Below are 11,345 nucleotides of genomic sequence, written 5' to 3' on the forward strand. Positions count from 1 at the left end.
GGATTAGGGAGAGCGACCCGGCCCCTGGTTGGCTGAAAATCAGCCAGTGGAGGTTCATTTTGTTGAGGGTTGTTCTGCTTAATGGAGCTGCTTTATTTTAGAAGTTTTCGGAGGCACTTGCCAATCCCCACAAGGATACCCCTCTGCCTTGCCCTGGGCCTACTCTGTTGCTTCAGAATAGCCAGGTAAGTTATCTTCTCGGCAGCAGTTGTAGTTTTCAGGGGACTGCCTCCTGAATTCTCTCCTTGTTCTGTCACAACCCACTTTCCAATACTCGACCCATTAGGGCTATTTTCAAATACAAGGGTTTGGCCACTGTCCCGAATCCTCACAGGGTTTGGAACACTTCCTCTTGGTTATTTCCCATATGTCTGGACTTATCAGTGATTATTAATATCCTAATGGTATCTAAGGTTTTTCCCCAACACTCATTACACCATCGTTCAACATAAGGAAACTTTTTTCACTGCTGTATCCTGCACCCGTGACACACGCAACGTACCCACGGATTGCATTGCTTACATACAGGACATGCGATGTGCGACTTATGTAATTCCTTACAATTGTCCATAAAAAGCCTAGTATCCAGGGCTATGCGTCACGTGTCTGTTTCCTCTTGAAGGTCAGCTTCAACTCATCCAGTTTCCCAGTGACTTCCCAGTCTGTGTGCAGTATAGGACCTTTTACTCGACTAGCGTGTGTCCATCCTCTTTCCGCGGTGCGGACTGCGGTATCTGTGGTGAGTAAAACAAGGAAAGGTCCCTCCCAGGAGGGGTTAGCGATGATTCCCTCCATGTTTTTATGAATACTTGATTTCCTGGTTTGATACGATGTATTGCTATATCTAAAGGTGGTCTCTGGACCACCAGACCTCGCTTTGACAGTTCTTGTCTGGCTACAAAGCAGAATGAAAAAGAAATGCCACCCCCGCTGCACACACCCTCCATCTCCCCCCCCTGCACTGCGCAACGAAGCCACACAAGCACAAAAGGGCCCGCGGGACTTCACCACACAACGCAGGAAAAAGACAAAGAACATATGCGGCAGGGACAACACCTCCCCCCCCCCACTCTGCTCGCGTCCCCTGGACAGGAGAAACGGCACAGGAGCCACAAAGTGACCTTGGACAGGTGCCACTGTTCACTGATCAACCAGCTGCAAGTCTGGTTCGTGCTGCCAGAGATGCACTTTGCAGACCTACAAAACCCGAGAATTTGCCCCAAATATTTCTACATAGCACAGCATCAAACACATCTTAGTATCTTATTCAGTCTGGAATTCACACCTCAATCTATTGCGATTATGGAAGCCACTGAAAAGTCAATGAAAGGGGTTCTACAAGAGTTGGTCCCCACACTGAACACTAAAACGCATGTAAAATAAAACTTCCAAGTCACGATTAGTGACGGTGATAGGTTCGACTTTTTTCTCAGATTTACCTCCCATTAAAGCAAGAGAAAAGTGCAACTTTGCAGCATGTTTGTTCATGCCAAGTTTTGCCTCAAGAACACATTTTGCAGTAACAAAATATGGTCTATAAAGTTGCAAAGTGCACAAGCTGAAGGCACAGAGTACAAGCACATAGGAAAACAGATTTCAAAATACAAAGTAACAAAAAAAAAAAAAAAAAAAAAAAAAAAAGAAATCTGGAATTTAAAACTCCCTGACAGAAGATACATTTATATGGGACCAACTCTTAAAGGTGACCATTTTTAAACTAATGAACAAATATTGCACAATAACAAAGTTTTATTCTTATTAAGTAAAAGCTCCAGAAAATACCTTGAAGTTTAAAAACTAATACACTGACGTGTTAACTAGTTTTAAGAATGTCCTTAATATTAAGAAAAGAGTGCAAAAAGGTTTCTTCCATTCTAACACTTTTGGAAGCTGCTGATTCCAGCTGCCCATTTCTTTTATTACCAGCAACGCAGCTTTCTTAGCTTCCTCATCTGCTAAATTATTCCCTCTTATTTGTGTGGAGGTTCCCTTCCAATGGCCCTTTACATAAACTACCGCGATTTGTTTGGGCCCTCTTAATGCCTCCAAAGTTTGCTTTATTAAGGTCTCATGTATTAATCCTTTACCCTGAGAATTCATCAGTCCCCTCTCTTCCCAAATTTTTCTGAACATGTGAACCACCCCAAATGCATATTTAGAATCTGTAAATATTGTTCCTCTCTTACCTTTTAACAACTGTAATGCCCTCAATACTGCGAACAGCTCACAAGACTGCACCGACCATCCTGAGTTAAGGGGACCTGACTCCTTAGTTGTCCAGCTGTTTCCATCTATTATAGCGTATCCTGACTTCCTTTTTCCGTCCACTACCCGCAATAATCCATCTATGAACAATTTTATTTTTTTTTTTTTTTTCTCCACATAAAAACTCCTCTTCTTCTTCTAAATCCTCTCTTACCTTGGTACAGTTTTACTTTCAATTCCCGATCTTTTATTTCCAAACTAATTCCCAATTCGACCATTAAATCCCTTCCTAATAGGTTATATTCAGCTTCAGGCACTAATAAAAGGGACCCTATCCCTATTCGGGATGGGGATTCTATTTCTACCCCTTTAATTACTAATACAGAAAAGGGGTCTCCTTTTGCTGCTATTACTTGTATTTTCTCAGAAGATGGAGCACATCCCCGGGGCACAGTTTGGACAGTAGATCTTTCTGCCCCCGAATCTACCAGGAATTCCATTTCCTGGCACTGGGGACCTGACTTTAATTTTATCAAGGGCTCTGTTGTTTTAGGAGTCCCCAGCAGATAGAGCCCCTGACACCCCTACTCAGCATAATACATTTTCTCATCCTGTATACGTTTCCTACAGCTCCTTCGCATATGTCCCTTCCTCTGACAGTAAAAACATTCGATTTCCTTCAAATCCTTCAGTCCAACTTGACTTCCCCGAGGTGGCCCATTCCCACCTATGCGTGGTGGCCCTCCCTTCTGTGGAGCCGTCCTCTGTCCCTCTCGAACTGCCGCTACTAAAATTTTAGCTTGCCTCTTCTGAGTCTCTTCCTCCCTTCTCACATAAACCTTCTGTGCTTCTCTTAGCAACTCATCCAACCCTTTCTCTTGCCAATCTTCCAACTTTTCTAACTTCTTTCTAATATCCAGCCATGACTTCGCCACAAACTGTGTTTTTAAAAGAGCTTGTCCGACCGGTGTCATAGGGTCTATCCCGGAATAAAGCTGCAAGCTCTTTCTTAGTCTTTCTAACCATTCTGTGGGAGTCTCATCTTTCTTTTGTTGTTCATTAAAGGCTTTATTTATGTTTTGCCCTCGAGGGACAGATTCCTTAATCCCTTGGACGATTATAGTGCGGAGATCTCCCATATGGCCTCTGTGTTCTGGGTTTTGATTATCCCAGTTAGGGCGCTGCTGGGGCCACTTAATGTCAGCACCTGGCCCTTGTTGGTGTTGCTGGTCCCAAACTCTCATCCCAGCCCTCCGAATCATTTCCCGCTCTTCTGGGGTAAATAGTATCCCTAAAATAGCTTGCAGTTCATCCCAGGTATATCAATTAGGTCCTAAAAACTGATCTACCCTTTCCGAAACTCCTAAGGGATCTTATAACAAATTCCCCATTTCCTTCTTAAATTCTCTTACATCCCCCGAATTTAGAGGCACTGACACAAATCCCACCCCGGGTTGTGGACCTCCCATCGCTATTTCTCGTAATGGGTATAGCCCTGTTTCTGATGATGCTTGCTGTCCTGCCCCTGATGTCGTTTGCTGCCTAGCTTGACTCCTCGTGAGTCTTCGGGTTCCCCTAACTGACCCCGAAGAATCGGAATCCTCCGCAGAAGCCGAAGGCACAGGGGGAGAGGAGGGCCTTGGATTCGCTACTGGCGGGGGATCATAGGGAGGGGGAGGGTGTGGAGGTTCCTCGGGAGCCCTTTTTTTGCGGCCAGATTTTTTTTCATCTATGGTAAAAATCCCAGCGCGAGTCGCAGGAGGTAGCCAACAACGCGCATATTCGCTCTCGTCAGGATCAAAGGGCTCCTTATCATTTACATAAAAATTTAGGGCCTGACAAATCCAATCTTCAAATGAACCAAAAATTGGCCAAAATAAATGATCTGGTCTAATCTGCTGGTTTCCCCAGACATGCATGCAATAATAAACCATTTTTTCCCTACCTTTGTTTCGCGTGCAAGCTGCACCTTCCCAATTCTTGAGCATAAGGCCCAATGGGGAATCTCGGGGAATATCCGGTAACCTCTCCTTGGGTCCCTTCCCCATGGGATCAGAAGGCTTGCTCTTCCTCTGTCCCATCTTCCGGAGTGTCTTCTTTCACACACACACGCACCCCTCGTTCGTGGCTCACGCCCTCGCGGGCAATGAGAACCGCACTACTAGAGAGTCCCGCCCTGCCTTACGGCAGGGTCCACACTCACTTCGCTTCCTCCCCAAGCGGGGGGGGCGTCTCGTTCATGCACACTCCAGGATACCCACCCCAACCGAACGGAATTGCTTTCTATACTTACCCTCCCCGGGGTCTTCGTCCGGTTCTTCGTGCACAAAGGTTTACGGGGTTCAATTCTTTTGCCTAATTACCTAAATTTAGGGTTCGGAGGTTAAGGTTTCAGGGCGATCCTCCGTCCACTCCAGGGCCGTCTGAAAACGGGACGAGGCGCCTCCCTGAAGTTTAGGAGTCCCTCCCAGAGATCCTTAATCCGAGTCACGGCACCAAAATTTGTTATAAATAAGAGCCAATAAATCGATTTTGAGCCAATCAATCGATTTTATTTAGCAAGCGGTAATTAGGCAAAACAGCGCTGGGTGACCGGGGGAAGCTCAGTTCCGCCAACAGGCACACCACTCAACTTTTCGTGTGTGCTTATATATGTTATAAGCTCATTTACACGCTGGGAATTTCCATCTCTGGAACTTTGTTATCTGTTGCACCATCCGGGCGCTCTGTTATCTGTGGCACCATCCGGGAGTCCTGTTATCTGTGGCACCATCCAGGCAATCCAGGCATTGGCTTAACTACTACTACAAGGTTCTACAAAACATAATCAAACTTGCACAAGCGCAGTTACTGCTTACAACAATATGCATAATACAATTGAATCCTACTCGATTTGTTCAACATTAACAATTTTGACCATCACTTATTACACAACTAATAATCTATTTTTAATACAAAAACTTTCTGTAATCTCTTCATATAGTATGAAGCAAAACACTTTATGAAAACAGACTTTATAAACGCATATTCAAACAGCTAATTTGCAGATCTAAGATCACTTTTGTCAAATTCTGTCAAAAAGGTATGGCAGGAGAAAAGATTCAAAAAGTAAGCATACATCTGTTTAACAAATAACCAAAACTTCAAGTTACAAGACCAGGTAATCCTTCAGAAACTCAGAAATGTAGTAGGACTGAAGCTAGTCTTTCTTCTTGAAAAAAATTATTAAAGACAACTTAACTGAATCATTTAAACAAAAAACTCTAGAAACAAAATCTTGCCCTATTACCCATTAAGCCAGCTCAAAAAAATCATTAGGCAGGTCAAGAGCAACTATACACCTGATCACACAATGGGAAAATATTCTGACACCTTTTTAATAGCAACAATTTGGTTGCTTTATAAACAGTAGCAAACTAAGGAGAGAGGCTCCCATGACTACAGGGGCATGCAAGTTGCACGCCAGCAGAGCCTGGTCAGAGGCTCGGACATTAGCACAGCAAACACAGCCCCTGAACCACCGAACCCAGCTCCTCGGGCTAGAGAGGTGCCCGCACCAGGACCTTCAATCAGGAAGAGCCCATGAAATTCTGGTTCAGCACAGTGGTGGGGAACAATCTGCCTTCCCCAACCACCTCCCTCGCACGAGACCGACCCTCTCACCCTATAACCGCAGTATCACCACCCCGCCTCTCAGCAGGGCTTCACCACTGCGTGTGGAAGGCGAAACAGGGTCGGCCCGGGCCACGCCATGCCATGGGCCTAGCAGAAGCCGCCAGAATGCGCGCTGCTACAGGCAGCCCTAGGGCCGGAAGACTCCCCTCCGCCAGTGCCCCTCCAGTCACAAGAGACACGTCACCAGATCCGCCGGGCCCAGCTGACCCCTCAGAGGAGACCCTCACACCTGACGGACCAGAGAGAGCTGAGGAGCTCTACATACACCAACCTGCCCCTCCCCCAAGAAGTCAATTTTCTCGTAGCGCTTGGCGCGCGCCCACGTACCCACCACTGCTAGGACGGGAGGATGGAGGGAAAGAGGAAGGAGGGAGAAGAGGTGCGGGGGTACACACGCACGTGCACACCCCCACCTCGCCAGGCCCCGCCCTTGGCAACCGCCAGCGGCACCACCCCTCACCGCCCCGCCCACAGATACCCGCCTGGCACTGTCCCTAACTCCCGGTAACTCGTAGGAAGCACGAGGGGGAAGAGGGCTGATGAAGCAACCCGCGCTGTTATCTCCAGTGCCGGAGGAGGCTGGGGTACAGCTCGGGAGGGGAACGCGCAGCTGCTTTCCAATACCACAGGTTACATCACTACACGGCCCCTTGGCTGAAAGCAGCATGACTGATGCTAAGGCTGTTGGCTACTACCAGCCTGAGATGCATAGGCTCATTTCTGTCTGCCATGTGAAAGGCTGCAGCTATGGACTATGCATATTAATGCAGATTAAGCCTAGAGACCAGTTATATTGTGGACTTCTAACTGTAATTGAACCCAAAGAGCTCTCTTCTGAAACAGTGTTTTTTTTTTTTCCCCAACCTTAGATCCAATATTCAGTTGTATAACTACTAAGAACAACCACTCTTAATAATCTTTGAGAATACTTCAGTGTCCCTTTCCTGCCCATAAAATTATTCCTGATGAGACATCTTCTTTTTTTTTTTAATGAAAACAACTCAGTTCTATTGGCATGTTTGCGAATGGCTAATTAGAAAAAAAAATATTTTAATGGTGTGGACATCAAATACTAGTTATATTTTCTGTTGATGGCTTTCTCAATCACAAATTAATATAGTGTGTTGTGTCAACTTTCTCACCCTTCATATAGGGTTTTATTAAAGCTAATAATATTCACAATAAAGGCGTATTATGATTGTATATTTCATTCTTCAATAGTGGCAAACAAGTCGTCTTCCATACTTATTCTGGACCTCCACGCTGTAAAATAAAAGAAGACAGTTAAATATATTCCACTAAAAGAATGAGAAATGGAGATGAAATCTTTTTCACTGTTCTAGATTTACAGAGTTCTAGTTTTAACTTCTGACTTGGAAATTGATTTTTAACCTGTATAAGAACATGCATGGAGTGTCAAAGTATCAGCATCTACCCATTTTTTTCAGGGGAGAATACAAAAAGATCAACACCTGTGACTTATAATTATAGCTGCTTCCAATCCTCACACTCTAAAGAAACCAGACTCTTACTTTAGAAAGGTCTGATAAACGCAGCAGTAGTAAACAGAAGTTTTAGAATTATTTTCACTGTCCAGAGCGCAAAGTAAAAACAAAGCCAAGGTCAGTCATTACAATCCTTATGAGAAATCAGAAATGTACTCAATTCCTTATTTTGCCAACAAATTTATTTTACAACTTACCTCACCGTTAGAAAATTTATGCTAGAGGTCAAGTGTATTACCATGGAAAAATAAATAATTTTATTTCTAATTATAATACCCTATTGATATACATGCAGTGTGGGAAACTACAGCAGGTCCATGGATTCCATGACAGAGGGTATGGGAACAGAAATTAGCCTTGAAGATATTAAGGCCTACCCATGAGAAAGATGGGAGTAAAGGAGTATCCAGAGTTACTAAGGTGTACCCGTGAGAAAGAAAGGAATAAAAGAGTAACACTGACAATAGCAAAATTAGCCAATGATATGTTACTATTGCAGCCTGTAATCAATAGCAAAAAGACACATGAACTGGTAGACTATATAAAAAAGCATTTGTGGCAATAAATGGACATTGCTGTTTGTACTTAAGAACTTGTCCTATGTCGTTTGTCTGTCTCAACCGCAACACATGCAGGAAAATTGATTTCCTCTAACATGATCACACTGTAGGTGTCCTTATCATTTAACAAAACTGTGTATCTTCATTTTAAACTCACACCCATCTCTCCTGTTCTTCAAATTTTGTGTGTTGTCCCTTTTTAAGCAGTAGTGTTTAGAGTTGGGTACCTTGTGTATTAAGATTCGGCAGTTTGGGTATTGTGCATCAAAGCTGTGAAAAATCCAAGTATACGCTTACCATGAATGACAATGTAATACCATATTTTAAACTTTGAAGAAAGTGTAGAAATAAGATAAATACTAGGTAAATACAGACAATACACACCAGTAAATGAAGCTTACTTGAATATATTCCATCTCTTCATCTGACATGAGTTTCCTTCTGTATTTCTGAGGTAAGGTTCCTGCTAATTCAGAAGTGTCTGGTATACCTTGTAGTCTAATAACAGGTGAAATATTTTGAAATTCTGGTGATCTGCCTCCTATAGACTCCTGTGCTTTTGAAGCATCAGGAAATGGCATACTTGCTTGTAGAGATTCCTGTACTGAAAAACCCAGATTGTGAAACCATTACAGAAATATAACAAGACTGTAAAATTAATTAGTGAGCAGCCAATAAAAGTTACTAGTTATTGACAATTTTCTTCATTATAACAAACACTTAAAAGAATTAAAAGAGACTCTACTGTTTTTATTGTTGTTAAATATACCAAGAACAGAGTGAAAAAATTCTGAAAGTAAAAGAAAGCATATCTGAGTGGCAGAAATACTGATGTGGAAACAGAAGATAAATCAGTATATATCCTAACAAAGCCCTTTTCATTGGGAAGCTGTACTTGCAGAAAAAGCATAAAGTATCAAATGTGTGTGTGCAGGGCGTCATGCAGAAAGATAACTAAGATAAATAACTAAAATCCACTAAGGTGATGCTTTTTGTTTACTGCAACTGTAAAGACAGACAAATGAAAAAGAGGTAGAGGCTTACGCAAAGATAAAGTTCATAACTATGACATACCATAACATGCAATACAATACTGTACCCATTTTAAATATTACAAAATGGCATCAACAAAGGAAGGTCCCAAACAGAACAAGGAGGAAGAGAACCCATCAGAAGGAGCACAGTCTGAACAGAGGGCATGCCATTAAGCTGAAATTTAAAATTTAAGAGCAGGAGGCAAAGGGAACAGAAAAAAACAACACACAGATTTTAATAGTTTTGGCTAGTAATGACTACAAAGTATTTTTGTTTCAAGAAGCAACACACCTTATATTTGTAAAAAAAGAAACAGTTTCTCCAATTTTGTTTTATATGCCACATTTGTTTTATATGCCTAAGATTTTCCTCTATTGTATGTTTTAAAGTCTGAAGTGTAGCTGGAATAGAAGCATTAGCCAATTAAAAACCTGAAGCCAAGACTCAAAAATACCTGACCTAATACTGCTGTTGCTTAAGCTCAAATACAGTCCCTACTAATTTTCCCTTCCCTGTTTGACACCATCATGTTGCAGTAGTAATACAATAATAGAATTTAGCTGGCCTTTTAAGCACTCACATCCCTAAAAGTATAGTCTTGATCTGCAGAGCTCTGTTTAGCTATGTAGAAGTAACAGTCTGGTACAGTGAAACACAGTTATTGCTACAACGTTCAAGCAAAGTGAGAGAGATTGCAACTTATTAGTGAGGTGACAGAAATCAATTAAGGTAGAAAAGTCTAACATACTTAAAATATACAGTCACAAAAATCTTCTGATGCGAAGATAAACATGAGCTAAGTAACATGTTTTTAAGACTTTGAGAAAGCAATTCACTGGCATAAGAGGTGGTACAATTGGCTGAAGTGAGTAAAAGATACAAAATTCTGACTGAAAGTTATTGCAGAAAATAGTTCCTGAAGAATTCACAGGTAAGTCCAAAGTGGCACTGATGTGCGCTACAAATACTTTGTAATGTTAATGGACAAACTAAACTTAAAAGTTAAATCCCAAATGTGATAATGCTGTGGCAAATACATGGTATGGTATACTTTCTAAACAAGTAAAAATAACAACAGAACTTCTTAAAACATCTACTACTTTAGTTTAAATGCTTTATTGACTCAAAAGAAATATTAAAACATACAACTCATTAACTTTTGATGTTTAAATGTAACAGTATTGGGGTTTGTTATCGTTTGCAACATCTGGGCGCTCTGTTATCTGTGGTACCATCTAGGAGTCCTGTTATCTGTGGCACCATCCGGGAGTCCTGTTATTTATGGCACCATCTAGGCAATCCAGGCATTGGCTTAACTACTACTACAAGGTTCTACAAAACATAATCAAACTTGCACAAGCGCAGTTACTGCTTACAACAATATGCATAATATAATTGAATCCTACTCGATTTGTTCAACATTAACAATTTTGACCATCACTTATTACAAGCAGGTTCACCTAGAGCACAGGAATGCGTCCAGGTTGGTTTTGAATGTCTCCAGAGAAGGAGACTCTACAACCTCTCTGGGCAGCCTGTTCCAGTGTTCTGTCACCCTCAAAGTAAAGAACCTTCTCCACATATCCAGATGGAACCTTCTATGCTTCAGTCTGTGCCCATTGCCCCTCATCCTATCGTTGGGCACCACTGAGAAGACTCAGGTTCCATCCCCTTGACACCCACCCTTGAGATATTTATAACCATAAATAAAATTCCCCTCTCAGCCTTTTCTTCTCCAGGCTGAACAGACCCAGCTCTCTCAGTCTTTCCTCATAAGAAAGATGCTCCAGACCCCTAATCATCTTTGTAGCTTTCCACTGGACTCTCTCCAGTAATTTCTTGTCCTTCTTAAACTAGGGGAGCCAGAACTAGATGCAGTACTCCAGATGCGGCCTCACCAGGGCAGAGTAGCGGGGGAGGATAACTACCCAGGCTTATTCCCCAGTTGGATGTGATGGTGTGAGCATTGCAGCTTTGGACCCCACCCCCCAAGCTCTTCAGTTTAAATCCCGGTTCACCTTGCCCTTCTACCCTTGATGTCACATCTCACAGCATGTCACAGGTGAGCCTTATAGCATCCTCTTCCCCTATCCTGTGTAGTTTAAAGGTCTGTTGATGAGCCCCGCTAGCTCATGTGCAAAGACCCTATTCCCCCTATGAGAAAGGTGAACCCCATCTGCTGCCATCAAACCCAGTGCCGTGTAGGCCACCTCTTTATCAATAAAGCCAAAATTGTGGTGGTGACACCACCTGTGGAGCCATGTATTAATAGACTGCATCTGTTTCTTCTAATGTTACTGTCCATAACTGGAAGAAGAGAGGAGAAAAAACCCTGTGCTCTTGATTCCCTCACCAACTGTCCCAA

At 42.7% G+C, this 11,345-nt stretch overlaps 1 long non-coding RNA gene across 1 annotated transcript; it reads right to left on the reverse strand.

Annotated features, from left to right (window-relative positions):
• Positions 1 to 342: 342 nt before the first annotated feature.
• On the reverse strand, positions 343 to 10,157 carry LOC135577182 (uncharacterized). The gene is made up of 3 exons (XR_010468752.1): positions 8,330 to 10,157; positions 4,499 to 7,143; positions 343 to 734 (listed from the first exon to the last, which is right to left on the reverse strand). It is a non-coding gene; the product is annotated as an uncharacterized LOC135577182 (long non-coding RNA).
• Positions 10,158 to 11,345: the final 1,188 nt, after the last annotated feature.

Source organism: Columba livia, chromosome W, assembly GCF_036013475.1.
Source record: "Columba livia isolate bColLiv1 breed racing homer chromosome W, bColLiv1.pat.W.v2, whole genome shotgun sequence".
Taxonomy (NCBI): domain Eukaryota; kingdom Metazoa; phylum Chordata; class Aves; order Columbiformes; family Columbidae; genus Columba; species Columba livia.